Source organism: Oreochromis aureus, linkage group 11 (genome assembly GCF_013358895.1).
Source record: "Oreochromis aureus strain Israel breed Guangdong linkage group 11, ZZ_aureus, whole genome shotgun sequence".
Classification (NCBI taxonomy): domain Eukaryota; kingdom Metazoa; phylum Chordata; class Actinopteri; order Cichliformes; family Cichlidae; genus Oreochromis; species Oreochromis aureus.
In genome coordinates this window covers 8,715,352-8,737,299 of record NC_052952.1, presented here as the reverse complement: position 1 = coordinate 8,737,299, position 21,948 = coordinate 8,715,352, and the positions used below count along the sequence as shown (strand labels likewise).

Genomic DNA, 21,948 nt, shown 5'->3' with positions numbered 1-21,948 from the left:
GTAGAAGTAGAAATATTTTACAAACATAATTAATGACTGCCACATATATGACTGTTATGCCAAAGTTTCAATAAAGTTTAAGATAAATAGCTCCTTTACCTGGGATTCGCATTGCCATTGTCATTAAGTGAATTTCCAATGCGGATCTCAGCTCCATTGATCCTCTCAGGGCAACAGTCTTGTCTGTTGGTGATAGTCACAGTGTTGATTTTATGTGTCTTCAAAAGGTCAAGTCTCCACCATGGATTCAAGTTGTTGTTTGTACAGGCACAGGATCCCTGGTTGAAGTTGCTTGCACGATTCCCATCAATGGCATTTTCAGGTTTGGCATTCCCATACATTGAAGACTGAGCCACTTGTCCAAGTCTGGCAACATTAGTCTCTACAATGTTGCAAATAATAACAATAATATGATAAGAAGAAATCCAAAAATCATTATGTATTCATTTAACCCGGAACACACAAGAAGAATTGGACAAGATTTACCTGAAAGTGTACCATCAACTTCCACCTCACAAAGTGTCAGGTATTCTGTTCTCCCAGGAATAACGATGTTTATGTAGCGACCTTCCATTCCATTACATGCAAAGGTTTGTGATGCCCCAGCAGCGATGGACGAGATTACAGCACATCTGAAAACAAATTACAAGAAAACAAATTAACAAGTAACATAAGCTTAATCTAACATAAAAGTTTGTAAATGTCACTTTCAGATAATCAAGGTGCTGCTCGATATTGCATGATGGACTTAACTCTAAAAAAGGAGGTAGAAGTAGAAATATTTTACAAACATAATTAATGACTGCCACATATATGACTGTTATGCCAAAGTTTCAATAAAGTTTAAGATAAATAGCTCCTTTACCTGGGATTCGCATTGCCATTGTCATTAAGTGAATTTCCAATGCGGATCTCAGCTCCATTGATCCTCTCAGGGCAACAGTCTTGTCTGTTGGTGATAGTACACAGTGTTGATTTTATGTGTCTTCAAAAGGTCAAGTCTCCACCATGGATTCAAGTTGTTGTTTGTACAGGCACAGGATCCCTGGTTGAAGTTGCTTGCACGATTCCCATCAATGGCATTTTCAGGTTTGGCATTCCCATACATTGAAGACTGAGCCACTTGTCCAAGTCTGGCAACATTAGTCTCTACAATGTTGCAAATAATAACAATAATATGATAAGAAGAAACCAAAAATCATTATGTATTCATTTAACCCGAACACACAAGAAGAATTGGACAAGATTTACCTGAAAGTGTACCATCAACTTCCACCTCACAAAGTGTCAGGTATTCTGTTCTCCCAGGAATAACGATGTTTATGTAGCGACCTTCCATTCCATTACATGCAAAGGTTTGTGATGCCCCAGCAGCGATGGACGAGATTACAGCACATCTGAAAACAAATTACAAGAAAACAAATTAACAAGTAACATAAGCTTAATCTAACATAAAAGTTTGTAAAATGTCACTTTCAGATAATCAAGGTGCTGCTCGATATTGCATGATGGACTTAACTCTAAAAAGGAGGTAGAAGTAGAAATATTTTACAAACATAATTAATGATTGCCACATATATGACTGTTATGTCAAAGTTTCAATAAAGTTTAAGATAAATAGCTCCTTTACCTGGGATTCGCATTGCCATTGTCATTAAGTGAATTTCCAATGCGGATCTCAGCTCCATTGATCCTCTCAGGGCAACAGTCTTGTCTGTTGGTGATAGTCACAGTGTTGATTTTATGTGTCTTCAAAAGGTCAAGTCTCCACCATGGATTCAAGTTGTTGTTTGTACAGGCACAGGATCCCTGGTTGAAGTTGCTTGCACGATTCCCATCAATGGCATTTTCAGGTTTGGCATTCCCATACATTGAAGACTGAGCCACTTGTCCAAGTCTGGCAACATTAGTCTCTACAATGTTGCAAATAATAACAATAATATGATAAGAAGAAATCCAAAAATCATTATGTATTCATTTAACCCGGAACACACAAGAAGAATTGGACAAGATTTACCTGAAAGTGTACCATCAACTTCCACCTCACAAAGTGTCAGGTATTCTGTTCTCCCAGGAATAACGATGTTTATGTAGCGACCTTCCATTCCATTACATGCAAAGGTTTGTGATGCCCCAGCAGCGATGGACGAGATTACAGCACATCTGAAAACAAATTACAAGAAAACAAATTAACAAGTAACATAAGCTTAATCTAACATAAAAGTTTGTATAAATGTCACTTTCAGATAATCAAGGTGCTGCTCGATATTGCATGATGGACTTAACTCTAAAAAAGGAGGTAGAAGTAGAAATATTTTACAAACATAATTAATGACTGCCACATATATGACTGTTATGCCAAAGTTTCAATAAAGTTTAAGATAAATAGCTCCTTTACCTGGGATTCGCATTGCCATTGTCATTAAGTGAATTTCCAATGCGGATCTCAGCTCCATTGATCCTCTCAGGGCAACAGTCTTGTCTGTTGGTGATAGTCACAGTGTTGATTTTATGTGTCTTCAAAGGTCAAGTCTCCACCATGGATTCAAGTTGTTGTTTGTACAGGCACAGGATCCCTGGTTGAAGTTGCTTGCACGATTCCCATCAATGGCATTTTCAGGTTTGGCATTCCATACATTGAAGACTGAGCCACTTGTCCAAGTCTGGCAACATTAGTCTCTACAATGTTGCAAATAATAACAATAATATGATAAGAAGAAATCCAAAAAAATCATTATGTATTCATTTAACCCGAACACACAAGAAGAATTGGACAAGATTTACCTGAAAGTGTACCATCAACTTCCACCTCACAAAGTGTCAGGTATTCTGTTCTCCCAGGAATAACGATGTTTATGTAGCGACCTTCCATTCCATTACATGCAAAGGTTTGTGATGCCCCAGCAGCGATGGACGAGATTACAGCACATCTGAAAACAAATTACAAGAAAACAAATTAACAAGTAACATAAGCTTAATCTAACATAAAAGTTTGTAAATGTCACTTTCAGATAATCAAGGTGCTGCTCGATATTGCATGATGGACTTAACTCTAAAAAGGAGGTAGAAGTAGAAATATTTTACAAACATAATTAATGACTGCCACATATATGACTGTTATGCCAAAGTTTCAATAAAGTTTAAGATAAATAGCTCCTTTACCTGGGATTCGCATTGCCATTGTCATTAAGTGAATTTCCAATGCGGATCTCAGCTCCATTGATCCTCTCAGGGCAACAGTCTTGTCTGTTGGTGATAGTCACAGTGTTGATTTTATGTGTCTTCAAAAGGTCAAGTCTCCACCATGGATTCAAGTTGTTGTTTGTACAGGCACAGGATCCCTGGTTGAAGTTGCTTGCACGATTCCCATCAATGGCATTTTCAGGTTTGGCATTCCCATACATTGAAGACTGAGCCACTTGTCCAAGTCTGGCAACATTAGTCTCTACAATGTTGCAAATAATAACAATAATATGATAAGAAGAAATCCAAAAATCATTATGTATTCATTTAACCCGAACACACAAGAAGAATTGGACAAGATTTACCTGAAAGTGTACCATCAACTTCCACCTCACAAAGTGTCAGGTATTCTGTTCTCCCAGGAATAACGATGTTTATGTAGCGACCTTCCATTCCATTACATGCAAAGGTTTGTGATGCCCCAGCAGCGATGGACGAGATTACAGCACATCTGAAAACAAATTACAAGAAAACAAATTAACAAGTAACATAAGCTTAATCTAACATAAAAGTTTATAAATGTCACTTTCAGATAATCAAGGTGCTGCTCGATATTGCATGATGGACTTAACTCTAAAAAGGAGGTAGAAGTAGAAATATTTTACAAACATAATTAATGATTGCCACATATATGACTGTTATGCCAAAGTTTCAATAAAGTTTAAGATAAATAGCTCCTTTACCTGGGATTCGCATTGCCATTGTCATTAAGTGAATTTCCAATGCGGATCTCAGCTCCATTGATCCTCTCAGGGCAACAGTCTTGTCTGTTGGTGATAGTCACAGTGTTGATTTTATGTGTCTTCAAAAGGTCAAGTCTCCACCATGGATTCAAGTTGTTGTTTGTACAGGCACAGGATCCCTGGTTGAAGTTGCTTGCACGATTCCCATCAATGGCATTTTCAGGTTTGGCATTCCCATACATTGAAGACTGAGCCACTTGTCCAAGTCTGGCAACATTAGTCTCTACAATGTTGCAAATAATAACAATAATATGATAAGAAGAAATCCAAAAATCATTATGTATTCATTTAACCCGGAACACACAAGAAGAATTGGACAAGATTTACCTGAAAGTGTACCATCAACTTCCACCTCACAAAGTGTCAGGTATTCTGTTCTCCCAGGAATAACGATGTTTATGTAGCGACCTTCCATTCCATTACATGCAAAGGTTTGTGATGCCCCAGCAGCGATGGACGAGATTACAGCACATCTGAAAACAAATTACAAGAAAACAAATTAACAAGTAACATAAGCTTAATCTAACATAAAAGTTTGTAAATGTCACTTTCAGATAATCAAGGTGCTGCTCGATATTGCATGATGGACTTAACTCTAAAAAGGAGGTAGAAGTAGAAATATTTTACAAACATAATTAATGACTGCCACATATATGACTGTTATGTCAAAGTTTCAATAAAGTTTAGAATAAATAGCTCCTTTACCTGGGATTCGCATTGCCATTGTCATTAAGTGAATTTCCAATGCGGATCTCAGCTCCATTGATCCTCTCAGGGCAACAGTCTTGTCTGTTGGTGATAGTCACAGTGTTGATTTTATGTGTCTTCAAAAGGTCAAGTCTCCACCATGGATTCAAGTTGTTGTTTGTACAGGCACAGGATCCCTGGTTGAAGTTGCTTGCACGATTCCCATCAATGGCATTTTCAGGTTTGGCATTCCCATACATTGAAGACTGAGCCACTTGTTCAAGTCTGGCAACATTAGTCTCTACAATGTTGCAAATAATAACAATAATATGATAAGAAGAAATCCAAAAATCATTATGTATTCATTTAACCCGGAACACACAAGAAGAATTGGACAAGATTTACCTGAAAGTGTACCATCAACTTCCACCTCACAAAGTGTCAGGTATTCTGTTCTCCCAGGAATAACGATGTTTATGTAGCGACCTTCCATTCCATTACATGCAAAGGTTTGTGATGCCCCAGCAGCGATGGACGAGATTACAGCACATCTGAAAACAAATTACAAGAAAACAAATTAACAAGTAACATAAGCTTAATCTAACATAAAAGTTTGTAAATGTCACTTTCAGATAATCAAAGTGCTGCTCGATATTGCATGATGGACTTAACTCTAAAAAGGAGGTAGAAGTAGAAATATTTTACAAACATAATTAATGATTGCCACATATATGACTGTTATGTCAAAGTTTCAATAAAGTTTAAGATAAATAGCTCCTTTACCTGGGATTCGCATTGCCATTGTCATTAAGTGAATTTCCAATGCGGATCTCAGCTCCATTGATCCTCTCAGGGCAACAGTCTTGTCTGTTGGTGATAGTCACAGTGTTGATTTTATGTGTCTTCAAAAGGTCAAGTCTCCACCATGGATTCAAGTTGTTGTTTGTACAGGCACAGGATCCCTGGTTGAAGTTGCTTGCACGATTCCCATCAATGGCATTTTCAGGTTTGGCATTCCCATACATTGAAGACTGAGCCACTTGTCCACGTCTGGCAACATTAGTCTCTACAATGTTGCAAATAATAACAATAATATGATAAGAAGAAATCCAAAAAATTATTATGTATTCATTTCACCCGGCACCAGTGTTCGGTAAGTTACCTTAAAAAAGTAATTAATTACTAATTACTAATTACTTAGTCAATATTGTATTTAAAGTACTTATCTAATTACTGTGTCAGAAAAGTAACTTAATTACTAAATAAGTAATTTAACTAAATACTTCTTAAAATTCCCTATAAACCTTGAGTGGGCAAACAATAGAAACTAAACTCTTTAAATAATAAATAATTTTTTTTAAAAGACGTAGACTCTACAGTACGCAGCGGTAGCATCTCTTTCACAATGTAGCCTGCAATCATTTTTTTAAGCTCACCTTCAGACGCTTTCTGTGCTGCTGAAGTAAAATCAAGTTTTGCCTGCTTAGCAGGAGTTGCCGCGGTGTTATCCATGGATGATGAACAAGAATCACTCAGAAGTGTTTGTCTATGCTGTCGTGTCAGGCGCTTCAGTAGATTACTCGTGCTATTAACAGCAGCCGATAGTTTTTTCTCCCCAGGACATAGCTTACATATTACTGTAATATTCTTGTCTGCTTGTTTCAGAAAAGTGAAGAGACGGGAATATGTCCACTTCATAAAACAGCAACACGCTTCACCCGAGACATCTTCCGCTTTAGAATACGACTATGCAGCAAACTGGCGCGAAATGACGTGCACCTGCACTACAGCGATGTTAAAGCGGCAGAGTTTACTTCTACGTTTAGAAGATAAATTATTGAAATTAAATAATGATATTCAGCGAGTTTAGTTATTTTACAATGTAACGCAAGTACATTGTAAGTAACTGTAATTACAATACCTAAGAATGAACAGTAATTAGTTACTCTACTTTTTCAGTGGAAAAGTAATTTAATTACAGTAACGCGTTACTTAGTAACGCATTACACCCAACACTGCCCGGAACACACAAGAAGAATTGGACAAGATTTACCTGAAAGTGTACCATCAACTTCCACCTCACAAAGTGTCAGGTATTCTCTTCTCCCAGGAATAACGATGTTTATGTAGCGACCTTCCATTCCATTACATGCAAAGGTTTGTGATGCCCCAGCAGCGATAGATGAGATTACAGCACATCTGAAAACAAATTACAAGAAAAAAAATTAACAAGTAACACAAGATTAACCTAAAACAAATGTTTGTATAAATGTCACTCTTAGATAGTTAAGATGCTGTTCGATATTGTATGGTGGACTTAACTTTAAAAAAGGAGGTAGAAGTAGAAATATTTTACAAACATAATTAATGATTGCCACATATATGACTGTTATGTCAAAGTTTCAATAAAGTTTAAGATAAATAGCTCCTTTACCTGGGATTCACATTGCCATTGTCATTAAGTGAATTTCCAATGCGGATCTCAGCTCCATTGATCCTCTCAGGGCAACAGTCTTGTCTGTTGGTGATAGTCACAGTGTTGATTTTATATGTCTTCAAAAGGTCAAGTCTCCACCATGGATTCAAGTCATTGTTTGTATGGGCACAAGATTCCTGATAGTAGTTGCTGGCACGATTCCCATCAATGGCATTTTCGGGTTTGGCATTCCCATACATTGAAGACTGAGCCACTTGTCCACGTCTGGCAACATTTTCACCTTGATATTTAAAAGATAGAAAGATGCACAGAATTATCAAATGTAAATAACAGTGGTGTAAGTAATTTCACCAAATATTTACAGTCAGCTTCTTTAATTGAATTTTTACTATAATCCTTTTGAAAACAGTTTTTCATCGAATTAAAACATATAATTAAATATTAATTCTACAAACCAGTTATTTACCTTTAAAATCTTTCCGTGAGTTAAATGAACCAGATCCTAAAATTATAATGAATTCACTTTTACTTATATTTCTTCAATACATTTTTTATTCTCACCCAAATTTCCAGTCAGCTTTCCTACAATACACAACAAGACAAATATTCCAACCGTAGTCAACATCCTATAAACAAAAGAAAACATATTTCAGGTAAAGTTTATCATATTTAATCTGGAGTGGAGGTTTTGACAGATGTACAATTTTTCTTAATGGTTTGCAATTTGAGCCAAATGTCAATGATTCCTTCTAGAGTAATCTTTTAAATACAAGTATCAATTTTTAAATTATAACAGTAATTAAGCCTTGATAAAGTTGAATACTTCCAAAAATATATTAGTCTGACAATTGAAGGTTATTAATGGTATTATTGTCACATTTAAGTTAAGTACTTTTTTTGTTTTTTTTTTTTTTTTGTTTTGTTTTTTTTTTTTTTTTTTTTTTTAAATATATATATATATATATATATATATATATATATATAGTACAAAATACATGGAAAAACTCATATCATCCTATTCTACCATGGCCTTACCTTCAAGTGTAGGTAGAAGTCTCAAAGTAGGTTCAGTCTGCATTTTCACAAACTGAGCCATTATTATATATGCTTACTGTGATCATGACTGACAGTTGTTTAAAGAACATAAATGTATGTTCAAATAATAAATGTTATTCTTGTAACTTTGCTTAGTTTCATATACACCCTTGTCAAATACCAGGTGACTCCCTTTTTCACAACAGTGCTGTGCATACTACAGAATATTTTGTCACGGACCCAACCAGATGACCTCAGTTACTATTTCTCTATTCTGAAAACATCACGGGATGTCATGTGATAATTCAGAATTTCCTAGTTGTTGCCATAAGTGTTTGCCAAGTTATGAACTAGTTTAAAAGATATGTAAAAATGTTTTGAACATTTATACAATTTAAGGAGAAGATTTAAGGGGAAAAAATCCCAACAAGAATAAAATTTGTGCAAAAATGATTTTTGTCTTAGTTTTCATTTTCTTGTTCTTTACCAGCACTACAGTGTTTTTTAAGGTATGTCTTTAACACACTTTATTGCTATTGCCACACCACGAGACCGGACAGTGTATGCATCGTGGATGACGTCAGTGCTGAGGAGGATGTGCGGAAGTGCTTCAAAAAGGTGAATGCAGGCCAAACTACTGGTCTGGACGGGATTCACAGCTGTGTCCTCAAGTCATGCTTGAGGTCAAGCTGGCTGGAGTGTTTCCACACATCTTCAACCTTTCCCTCACTCTGTCTGTAGTCCCAGCCTGCTTCGAATCAGCCACCATCGTCCCTGTACCCAAATCCTCCACTATCTCATCACTGAATGACTGGCGACCGGTAGCCCTGACCCCTTTCGTGAGCAATGCTTTGAGAGGCTGGTCAGGGACTTCATCTGATCTGCACTACCTGACTCACTGGACCCTCTACAATTTGAACACCACCCCAACAGGTCCACTGATGATGCCATAGCCCTGACACTACATACTGCCCTCTCGCACCTGGAGAAAAGGGACACGTATGTGAGAATGCTGTTTGTAGATTACATCTCAGCATTCAATACCATCATTCCCTCGAAGCTGGACAGACAACTGCAGGACCTAGGATTGAGTAGCTCTCTCTTCAGTCTCTGCTGTCTGACAGATGCCAAGTGGTCAGATTGGGCAGCATCACCTCACAATTGTGCCAGGAGAACCATTTCACCCTCAAAGTCACAAAGACAAAGGAGTTGATAGTGGATTTCCAGAGGTGTAGAGAAGCACACACCCCAATCACCATCAACGGCGTTGATGTATGTATATATATATATATATATATATATATATCATATATATATATATATATATATATATATATATATATATATATATAATATAAAATACATGGGAAACCCGAAACATATTCTACCAAGGACTTACCTTAAAGCATAGGTATGAGTCTCAAAGTAGGTTCGATCTGCATTTTCATATACTCAGCCATTGTTATATATGCTTACCGTGATCATGACTAACAGTTGTTTAAAGAATGAAAAACCATGTTCAAATAATAAATGTTGTTCTTGTAACTTTGCTTAGTTTCATACAAACCCTTGTCAAATACCAGGTGTCTGCCTCCCTTGACAGTGACTTTCAGTCCACATACATGTTGTTCATTAATGTTTTAACTACAGATTCTAATTTTTTCTATGTCCACAAACTTGTTTTTTCATTACATGATACATTTTCCACATGCATGTTGTTTATTAATGTAATGTTTTAATTACTCATTTTCATTACTTCTTTGTCCACAATCTTATTTTCCCATTACATTACATATTTTCTGTCTGCATTTATGCATTAATTTCTTGTGCAGCTCCTTTTGCTTTTAGCTACAAACTACATCCTAACTGCAAAAGAAATAGACATAATTCAGGTCTGCCATTGCAAATATGTTATTTATTGTGATGCTATTAGCTGGCAGCCTTATTGTACTATTGTACCATTCTGCCATATCTGATGACATGCTTTGTATTAGCATGGTGTCTGTGCAGATGTTTGCAAAGAGCTGGAGTTCTCCTAGCAGTATAATGCTGTTGTTTCTGTCCTCGATGCAGTTTCCATTTTACCATAATGCACTTGTCCTTTTGTGCAATAAAAATTAAAGTACTGTACATATTCCTGCTGTAGACGACTCCTCTATTTTCGTCCTCGATCGCATGAACTGAAATCAGCTGATTGTAATGCAAGTGCAAATGGAACCAATAAGCAGAATCATTAGGCAAACAGACTAACAATTCAAAGGAACTATACAGCTCCATCCCTTATAGACTCCAATTTGTTCATGTAAATGGAAGGTCTTCTTCTCTTTATCGATACATAAAGTCAGATAACACACGCTGTAGGAAAGTCTTAAAGACATAAATACCTGAATGACTGATAATTTCCTGCTTTTAAATCCAAATAAATTGACTAGAAATATATTGTCTAACCAGATGTTTAATCTGGATGGCAAGCATCTGGTGCCTAACCAGACAGACCATGGCTATCCCTCTTTGGCTCTGTCAATTGGGGAGATTGATATTGATATAAATTATACATTGTCTTTTTTTCCTCTGTTACCTCAACCTGATACTGCTGGAGACTTCTTCCTGTCAGAAGGGAATTTTTCCTTCCCACCAAGTACTTACTCTAAAGAAGTTTCCTTTGATTTGGGGATTTTTCTCTGTAATATTGTAGGGTTTATACCTTGCGATAGTGCTTTAAAGGGCCTTAGGGTAATTGCTGTTGTGATTTGGCACTATCTACATTGAATTGAATTGAATTGAACTAAATTGAATTGAATTAAAAAGTGACAACATGTGCATTGGACAGGCAATAACAAGACAACTCCCAAAATGGAATGGTTAACCAGGTGGTGGCTACAGATCATTGCTCCTTCTACCTCCTGACTGATTTTTCTTATACCCTCTGAGGTTTGAGAGATACTCCAACTCCTACAGCATGGCACATCCATGTGTGCCATGATTTGCTGTGTTTCCCAAACAAGTCATGCTAGATGACATTTTAAACAACATAAAATATACATACAGTTTAGTGTCTCTGCCAATTCTGGGTTTGAGTAGCACAGTGTTAGGCTGTGAACACAGGTCCCATTAATTGATGACAGGCCTTCATGCCAACTTCATAGTCTGTCTCTCACCTGTTGTCCAGAAATATGCGCAGAAGTAGCCTAATGGAGGTCATGTTATAAGGTTTGGGAAGTGCTCCTCCTGTTCCCTCTTATACAAAGGAGCAGGTATCTACTCCTGCTGCTCGGTTGATCCTTTTCTATAGTCCAGCTTCCCTCATGTCACAGCTACTCTTCTGGTTTCCTTGACAATATAAACATTGTGTTGGGAGCTGATGGCACAATTGGAAGAGATGGACTACCTAGAGTAAGTAAACAGAATGGGCTGCAGGTACTATCTAATGCTACCAGCTGTGACAAGGCTCTTGGCCTCAAAGGCAGCTCTGGAACTGAATTGGAGACTCAGCTTCAGACCCTTGAAAAACCTGAACCTAGCCCGAAAGGAGCGCTAGCTCTCCCCTGGCAAATTGTCCCCAGCAGCCAGGAAAGCAGGATGGCTAGGTGACAGTAAGGAGGAAGTATAGCCTTAACCGTTTGAGACATGTTCACGTGTCGAACCATTTTTCCCCACTCGGTGACACACCTGCTGGGGATCAAACTCTGGTAATCGGTGATTCTGTTTTCAGAGATGTAAAGCCAGAGACACCAGCAACCATAGTCAATTGTCTCCCAGGGTCAAAGCAGGTGACATTGAGGGAAATTTAAAACTGCTGGCTAAGGATAAACGTAAATTCAGTAAAATTATAATTCAGCTTGGCAGTAGTGACACCTGGTTAGGTCAATTGGAGATCACTAAAACTGAAATTGAATTGGTGTGTAACTTTGCCAAAACAATGATGGACTCTGTAGTTTTCTCTGGTCCCCACCCCAATCGGACAAGGAGTACCATGTTTAGCCACATGGTCTCTTGAAATTAATGGCTGTTTGAGTGGTGTCCAGAAAACTATGTGGGCTTTATAGATAATTGGGAAACTTTCTGGCGGAAACCCAGTCTTGTTAGGGGAGATGGCATCCATGCCTCTTTGGATGGAGCAGCTCGCATTTCTAGAAATCTGGCCAAATTTATTAAACCCCCTAAAACGTGACTATCCAGAGTTGGGGCCGGGACGCAAAGTTGCAGTCTTACATGCCTCTCTGCAGCTTGGTGTTTGGTCGGCATGACGGCTGCAGGGCAGGAGGACACACCTGAGCAGCATCCACAATCATGCCTCAATGGCTTAAAAGTCTGTACTGGGTCCTGAGCTTTATTCTTGTTGGTGTGTGTTCGGCTGGCAGCTGAAAAGCTGCAGCAGCGTGTAAACAAACAACCATAATAAAGTATGCTGAAAAGCCTTGAGATGTGGTCGGGTCTGTTGTGGATTGTTTACAGTACCATCAACTTCTATCTCACAACGTGTGAGATGTTATTTTCTTCCTGGAATCACAATGTTTACATACCATCCTTCCATTCCATTACACATAAACGTTTGCGAGGCCTAATATCTTTAAACTATGATCATCTGTAGTAAACCCAACTTTTTTTCCATCCTTTTATCCGCTTTCAGAAGGGATGCAGGGGGACTGGAGCCTATCCCAGCAATTACAGAGGGGGAGAGTGTACACCCTGGACAGGGCACTCACAGATACATACAATAAAAAAATGGAAAAAAATTAGATATCATTCTGCAATACGAAAACACATCTAGAAGTCCAGGAGTGAAAATAGATCCAGTCTGTATAAGTAAATCTATTATTTTTCTATGCTGAGCTTTGAGAAACGTTTGATTAACATCATGCTGAAATAATATTTGTTTGGGGGTTTTTTTTGTCGTTTGCTTACTTTTATCCACAGTCTTGCCAAATGTCAGTACACAATTGAAGGATATGTTAAAGAGATGTATCTGTTTCATATTTAAATTTATAATATAAACCATTCATCAATGTCATCATCATCATCTTCAAAAACAACAGCTAGAATTCTACAATAATAATCCATGAACTGAGCAGACTGGTCACTGGACTTTAGGGATAAGAATATTGTCCCATTCCTATCTGATAAAGAATTGTAGCTGCTCAATAGTCCTGTGTCATTTTTGTCATATCTTTTATTTGACGACGTTCCCAGGCAGACTGCAGGCAGGCCACATTAGCACCTGGACTCTTCTTCTATTGCTGTTGTAATGCCATATGCAGTTTACCATTGTCTTGCTGAAATATGCAATAAGAGATATGCTTCACTGAAAAAGATATAATTTGGATAGGTACATTTGTTGCTCTAAAACCTTTATACACCTTACATCATAGATAGTGCCTTTCCAGATGTGCAAGCTGTCAGTATAAGGCACTTATGTTCCACCATACCATCAGAGATGCAGACTTTATAACTGAATGCTGATAAAAAGCTGGATGGTCCATCTCCTCTTTAGTCTGGACGCCAAATCCATATTTCCAAAAAATAAATAAAAATTCAATTTGTTTGACCACAGAACAGTTTTACACTTTGCCTCAGTCCATTTTAAATGAGCTATGACCCAGAAAAGAGGAGGTTTCTCAATCATGTTCACATATGACTTCTTGCATAACAGTGTTTTACCACATTTATAGATGGCACAGCCCACTGTGTTCATAGACAGTGATTTCAGGAATTGCTTCTGACCTCATGCAATGGTTTCCATCAAAGAATCATGCCTTTTTAAATACACTTTCACCTTAGCGCCTGAAACTCATGGGCATCTAGTATTGATTTTCAGTCTTTTTCCTTGTGCACAGAGATTTCTCCAGATTCTCTGAATCTTTTAATAATATTATGTACTCCAGAACAAAAAATTGTAAAACTGGCTTTATAATTTTCAGTAATTTTATTTGATAGATTGTGAAAAACGTTACACAAATCTTCAATTGAATTGCAGGAACATGGTGCTTCCTTTGGAGTTTACGCCATGACACTTCAACCCAATCTCACTCTAGATTTGTTACACACAGTATGGTTGATTGATCAAGACACATAATTTTTCAGTGTACAAGGTTAATGTAGTCAAGAGGCATATTCTCAAAAAAGAAGAAGAAAAAAAGTACCAAGAAGAAAACTAAATATCTAAAATTAAAGCGTAAGTACAAATCTCCCTAATGCGCCATTGTTGTATAACTAAATGCCATGTTGACTGAGCATCCCACAAGAAATATCTTATATTATTATTTGTTAAAGAAGTTTTTGTTTTTTGTTTGGGTTTTTTTTCCTGTTATTGTTGTAGTAAGTATGAAAGTAGGAAATGGAAAATAAACTACATAGACAAAATATGCATTTTGTCTTTATATCTAGTCAGTACTATAGAGGCATAATTTGGTTAGATGACTCCACAAGGACAATTAACAGAACTGTATCACCAGTGTGCTGAATTCCAGCAAAGCAGACTCAGTTTTCAAAAAGATACTATTTGCATAAAAATAGCTTCATATATTTGTTAACCCTGAGAAGACACCATATATTCGATAGAAGCAAGCAAGAAAGGAAGTAAGATGACGAGGAATGTTCAGAGGGAATATCAATGAAAGAACCAACTCTCCAGGGAAGCACTCAGCTCAATTGCTTGCTCTCAGGTCCTCCCTAATGACATCTCTAGCTCCAGATTGCCTCCCCCGCTCAAGTACTTGTTTCACTCTATTGTCCCAGAGAGATGTTCCTATCATAGGGTGTTGAACATGTGGAGGTGGAGGGATGTAGTCTATCAGACAATCAAATGATAGGATTTTCTCTTCCAATCATTTTGTCTTTTTTCTCTCCCTGGCTTTGAATGCGCCAAAGAGAAGACAAAGCATAGCTAGCTGAAACTGCCCTTATGCCCTTTGACTTTGGGCCAAAAAGATTACTTATATTTTCAAATGATCTGTTTTTTGGTCTTTCTCCTTTCCAAATATAAGATAGATATTATTTCATTTCACACAGGATTTCAAAACTGAAATCAAATTTAAGGAGAAGAGGAGGAAAAACATTATTGCAAACATTATTTTGTTTCAGAATTGTCTGGTCCTTGTTTAGAGCAGTTCTTTAGGACAGTATTAGAGTTCAAATTTTGACACATGACATTAGTGTTTACACTTCAAGTTTAAAATATGAAAAATGATGATTTGACAAACAGTCTATAATGAGCCTTAAACGACAGGAATCCTGGAGGCAGTGACTGTTGTTTGCTTTCTGTAGAAGTTAAGGTTGTTTAGATAAGGTTAAGTGGGATTAAAAGACTGTGTCACCAATGACTGAGATGTGGTAAGTAACAAAGGGAAGGCATAGTTTCAGTAGAATGCACAGTTCTCTTTGTCATTTGTGTTGAAGAGCAGACATCAGTGGGTGTGCCCTACACTCTTACTGTGCATTCAAGTAGTCGCCATAGGCCTTACCACTGCAGCCACAATGTTTACTTTAAAAGCAAAGAGTCTCCATTTCCATATGCATCACACTTTTTATGGTTTCACTACCACTTTGGCTTGGTTTGCAAGAGTTTGTGGACATATCCATAGCCCCTAATTATTTCTTCTTGTCCACCGGGACATTTGTTGTCACACAAAAAATGGCATAAATAGTGCTGAAAAATATATTTTCATCTTTTTTTAAAGCTATTTAAGATACTAACACAAGGCAATATCTTATTACAGTATAAAACCGCATTATATATTGTCATAAAACAAGGCAATATATAATGAATCAGTGTTGCACAAAAATTTGTGCACAAGTTTTCTCAGTATCCCTATATTAAGTAAATATAGTGTTTACTGTGCATTAAATATTTGAGGTTATTTGTGGTCTTCAATAGAATGCTCAACAAATATATTTTTGAATGTTAAATGTGAGAATATTCTTTTTTAACTGTTTGTTGATGTTGTTTCTTTTTTTTACTTGGAAGGTAGGGTAGCTTTAATAATAGGAATATAGGCCAGGCATATAAATAAGCATTGCTTCCGCCTGAGCCTGTTAAGGCATTATTTGTAATATAGGTATGACTCTTTCATTAATTGTTTTGCAAAGTCTGTGTAATATGTAATTAACTGCTGTCAACATTAAAAGTCCAGCTAAGTAGATTCTTTGTTAATCCAATAAGCACAGCATATTTTTGTGTAATTCGAGTAGATTTCTGGTGTGCATTATTTACCACTAATTAACTGAAAAAATACCTTCCTTTTCTAATGTCACTTTATATACTGGAGCAGCAGTTTCACCCCGAAGGGCAAAAAAAAAAAGATGCAAAAATTAAATTGAAACTAAATTGTTAACTTATTTGTAAAATGCACATTCTGCTTAAAAAACAGTTTTGTCTTAAGTTTTATCTTGTAATGATCAAAAAACATGATCACACCAAAGGCTCTGTATTTTTTTTTTAAAACAGTACTGGAAAAAGTCCAAGACCTCCATCCCTTTTTCTAAATAGTGTTGTGCAAACTATAGATGGATTACACTTTTTGTCATGGTCCAGTACATTCCTAAATGGTCACGGAGCTTATTATATTTACTCTCTTCTAAAACAATGTGAAGACTCTTTCTGTGTTTTCATAAAGATGTTAAGGTGTGTCTTTATGAAAGCACCATTGTAAATTGCAGAGTCTGACAGCCAAAAGATAATATGTCTAAGTTCTGAGGTTGATGTGCACAAACAATTACTACCATATTGTTGTACAGAGTTACAAATGAACATAAAAGTGCACTAAATGCCAAACCAAGGATCTGTATATTCCAAAACAAAACAAAACAAACAAAAAACTGATAAAAAAAAATATCTCTCTGAAACAAAAAGCTATTTGTCTCATAATCCCAATTCCTTTTTGTATGAATCTTTCTACATGCTGTATATTTTCCTACACTCATCTTGTCTCACTCCCCTTACATACATTGTCTGTGTCACTCATTTCTAGCTCCCTTCTCAATCGCTCCCTTCTAGCTCCTTAAGCCTCGTACTTCTATACTGCACTGTTTGTCGCCACAACCCACACCCCCCTTGGTGTCTACACCCTTCCTGCTTTTTCCTCAGGTCTGAGCAGGGTCAAGTGCAGACTTTTGTCTCAAAACATGTGGAGGGAATTAATTGGCTTGAGTGTTTGGCTCTTTCCAGCTGGCTGCTTCTACAAGGCTGTCACCTGGCTCCACTCCTATTTCTTTTGCATCACTTCTCCTTTTCACATATTCTCACTCCTCCTTGTGTTCATTTTTTTTCTTCTACTTTTCTTTCTCTTTCCTTATCTTTGCGTGCTCGTGGTGTCAGGGCCTCCCTTGTAAGATCAAGCCCTCTCTTGCACCTGAAGGACCCTTACATTGTGTCTAATAAGAAAGGATAATGTGTAGTGCTAGTTGATAGATATATATCATAGAAAATTGGGAGAGGTCTGTGAATTATCTTGTGTCCCTTCATTCTCATATCTTTACCCATCACTCACAATAACATGAATTGATCCTCCAGTTGTCCTTACACCATTTAAGCACAAATTCTCACTTTCACACCCAAAATCAAAATCAGAATAAAAAATAATTAATCTCCCCTGTCCAACTTTTTTTTACACCAACTACCAGACCCCATTCACCCTGTCACCCAAGACATACACCCCATTCTAAGAAAAACAGATAAGTCAGACTGCATATTAATTGGATTTAAAGGCACGACCACGTGCCTGGCATTCTCCTTGTTTCCATGACAACTGAATCAGGATCCAGAAAGATTTCAGGGCCAAATGGAGTTTTGTGGGTGGGCGTCACCCCAACAGAGGATAAGCATAATTACAGCGAGGCACATAGACAGCCAGAGAATAGTGAAGTCTGTAAGCAAGTGCCCCAGCCATACAATAATAATCATTTTTTTTTTTTGTATGAAATTTGGTGATCTGTATAATACATGTAGTCTAAGATTATCTATTTAATTATTATCTGTCTAGATATTTTTGCATGTACTTTTGCTTGCAAGCATGTTTTATGTTTCAGAAGAATAATCATGCTGCTGAGTCACTTATCTACATGAAAGTGCTTGAGCTGTGCTTTTATTCGTCAATGTTGGTTTAGAAGAGAAAAAAAATAGAAACTCTTTTCACGTAAGATGGTAAATGGTCTGTATTTGTATAGCGCTTTAATAGTCCTTAAGGACCCCAAAGCACTTTGCATATCCAGTCATCCACCCATTCGTGATGGCAAGCTACATTGTAGCCACAGCCACCCTGGGGCGCACTGACAGAGGCGAGGCTGCCAGACACTGGCGCCACCGGGCCCTTTGACCACCACCAGTAGGCAACGGGTGAAGTGTCTTGCCCAAGGACACAATGACTGAGACTGTCCAAGCCGGGGCTCGAACCGGCAACCTTCCGATTACAAGGCGAACTCCCAACTCTTGAGCCACGATCGCCCTGATAGCATTTAAACAAGTATGTGTACACATCTTGTGTGTTTTGAGGGGGTTTTTTTTGTATGTCTAGAAGCATTGTATGCTTTACCTAACATCTCAATATCATATGCAGTGTCAGGAATAATGGCCCCACCCCTTTTTTGTCCCAAGGATATGAAGCAGCAGGGAGGTAGACTTTCTGCAAACACACACACACACACACACACACACAAAGTAAGGAAGCTCAATGTTTTATGCATGAATTTGGTTTAATTACAGTGATCCTATTTGCATAACCTTTCCTAGTTTGATCAGATATGCTCATCTATATTGCAGCCCTCTGACACTGACTGTGGATAGGTTAATTCTTGTGCATATGTATTTGCAATTGTGATGCGTGTGCTTATCTATATAAAATGTTCAAATATATTATCCCATCTTACTGTGCACAAATGGTAACATTTCCTCTCTCCTAAATACCACTCTGATAGGGGAAAATATTTCCACTACTTTTTGGGGTGCAATCTATTTTTAAAGTAGTTAATTCAAAGGAAATTGGTGGAATATTTAAGACGAAATGTAAGAAAAAGAACTTGGTGATTTCCTCTTGGGCATTCTCTCCAGGGAATTGTGTATCCCTGCATGACACTACAAACTTCTTCAGAAGTTTATTTTAATTGCTCAGAAGTGCCTTTTACACAATTGGATCAAAGACTCCCCACCAAGTATTACCCTGTGTTGCAAAGAGATTTAAAGCTGATTTGACCTGTTTCTGAATTCTTGACCACCCTCTCAAGATTTTCTGGAGAAGAAAACCAGCAGACCCAAAAAACTTACTTGCATTTTTCTAAAGACTCCTTTTACAGCCTTATTCATGGAAAGATTGCTGACTACCTTAAACAAATATACACAAATATACATATAGACAGTAACCTAGTTATTTGAACAACAACAAAGTTTTTTCTAATTTTGCCTATGTACATCACCACAGTAAAGTGGTGGTCAAACAATTGAGATGTGATCAAACTGCTGACTTTCAAGGGTTTAACCAAACTCTTGAATTGACTATTTAGGAATTAGTGCTTTTGAAAATGAGCAACTAGGTATAAAACTTGGGGGTACGGTGTTGTGCTGTCACTTGCTTAATCTCAGTTATGAAGCTCAAATGTGTTACTCTAGACACAAACTGATTTTATATCTATTGTGTAATCTGAAATCTCAGATTAAATCTCTGACTAGTCTATTCAAAACTGTTAACACTGTCGTAAAGAGGGGAGGAGATTGGACCCAAAATGCAGACTCAGGCAGGCAGAACTTAACTGGAAGGAATGAATACAAAACTAAACTGGGAAAAACTAGGAAATAAATTCACAGAATACACAGCCAGGAATGGAATGAGGGAGAACACAACACCAAACCAGAGGGATTCAGGGCAGAGAGGAAACACCTGGGGAACACGGCTGAACACAATCAACTGAAGAGACGGGGGAAGCACAGCGAAATATAGAACAAACAGAAGTAAAACAGGAAGTATGCAAAATGCAAGACAACAGAAACCTACAGACTAGATAAGAAAACTAAGACAGCCAAAGAACATAAACAGCGGGATGAGAAAGTACACAGAGACATAAATGGAGAAACAGACAACTAGGCAACATGAAGACAAGTGTTCCTGTGTGTGCCCTTCACAGGAAGGCACACATAAGAGTAGATGCTGGGGAGGACACACAGTGGCAAGAACCAGAGAAAAAGGACACACAGACAAGACCAGGGCATGAAAAGGGACCTAATAACAAACCAGACAACCCAAACTAGACTAAACTTAAAAATGCTCTTTTTGCAGCATTTTTCTATTTGCTGGTGTTTTTTTTTAAGGTACAGTCAATTTGACATCTCAGTTAGTTTTTCTACCTTCTTTTGAGGTAGATTCAGTGTATTGTAGGTATTGTTGGGTGTAAAAGATTTTTCCGTTTCAGGGACCTTTTACATCATCAGGACTGAATAGGTTGGATCTCCGGTTTGACCCTAATTCAAAAGTAACTTTGATTGAAAACCACTGATCTATTCAATCCTCAAACTTTTCTCAATGAGTACCACCTCATAAAATATATGGCTCTTGGAGTACCACCCTTATGACCGACATTAAAGTACAGTAGCATAGGCCTATTTAACACCACATACAGTTTACACGAGACAATTTTATTTCTTATATGAAAGTTATTTATTTTAACTGTCATAAACACGATGTGATAATAATAACAACTGTACTGCATTAAAACATTCACAACAGGTGGGATATCCAATCTTTAAGTGATGACCTGATGAAACCTGCTTCTGGGTCCAAACTCCTGTTGTATTTTTAACATGTTTTAATGCTTTATATTTTGTTGTATTTACTCTGAAGAAGCCCCTAAAAAAGTCAGTGATCACTGTCAGCTTCTCTCCATTTTTATCATCACTATTCATTTTAAAGCTCAGTTTTTAAAACCTTACAATGTAACTACAGCCCAGCCCATGCAGCAGTATATTAATGACTGCAGTTGTTCTCCTCACTGAAGTTTGGTCCGTTAACAGCATCCTGCCATGCAGTTACATTTGTTCATCTTCCAGCTTCAGTGTTTATATTATGCTAACCATAGCTGTGTAGCTAGCCACCATGCAGCACATTATTATATATCAGCTTGCCCAACTTCAGTAACCCTACAAATGTCACTGCTGTTCAGTTTTCTATCGTACATGTCGAAACTCAGTTTGCCCTTCGTGGCGTTTCAGCCGACAACACGAAATACCATCAAGTGGTGGCCTCGCTGGATACGCTATCCACCCGCCGTGTGATAAACCTCCTCCAGGATCCCCCCACCCAAGGGAAATAAACCGTTCTCAAGGCGCTGCTGCTGTCGCGCTACTCCCTCTCCGCTGCAGAACAGCCAAGAAATTCCTCTCTCTCTCGGGCCTGGGTGATGGTACCGCACTCGAGCTCATGGAGAGCACGCTGTTCTTGCTAGGAACGGACGACGGCAGATTCCTCTTCACTCACGTCTTCCTTCAACAGTTGCTGGTACGAGCTGGCCTCGCCAACTCCCCACTGCTGGCCGCGAAGGATTACCACTCACTTGCAGTAGAAGCGGATCGCATTCTCCTGGCTACCAGGAGCTTCGGCATCCAGGGGATAGTTCCCTATTCACCGCCTCCTGCACCCCCACCAATCCTCCCTGGGGCCTCCAACTCATCAATGGTGGCTGGGATCGCGGCACGGCGACACAGCGGCACAGCGGAAAAGGGCCATGTTTTTACCATCAGCGTGACAGCCCGTTCCGCCTTTGCAGGGAAACAAGCCCACTAGCGCTCCGTAGCGGCAGCGACCGCTGGTGATAAGGAAAGGCTAC

At 38.0% G+C, this 21,948-nt stretch overlaps 1 pseudogene; it reads right to left on the bottom strand.

Moving 5' to 3' along the window:
* The window catches only part of LOC116329604, a 194,908-nt pseudogene that overhangs the window by 4,471 nt on the left and 168,489 nt on the right, over positions 1-21,948 (bottom strand).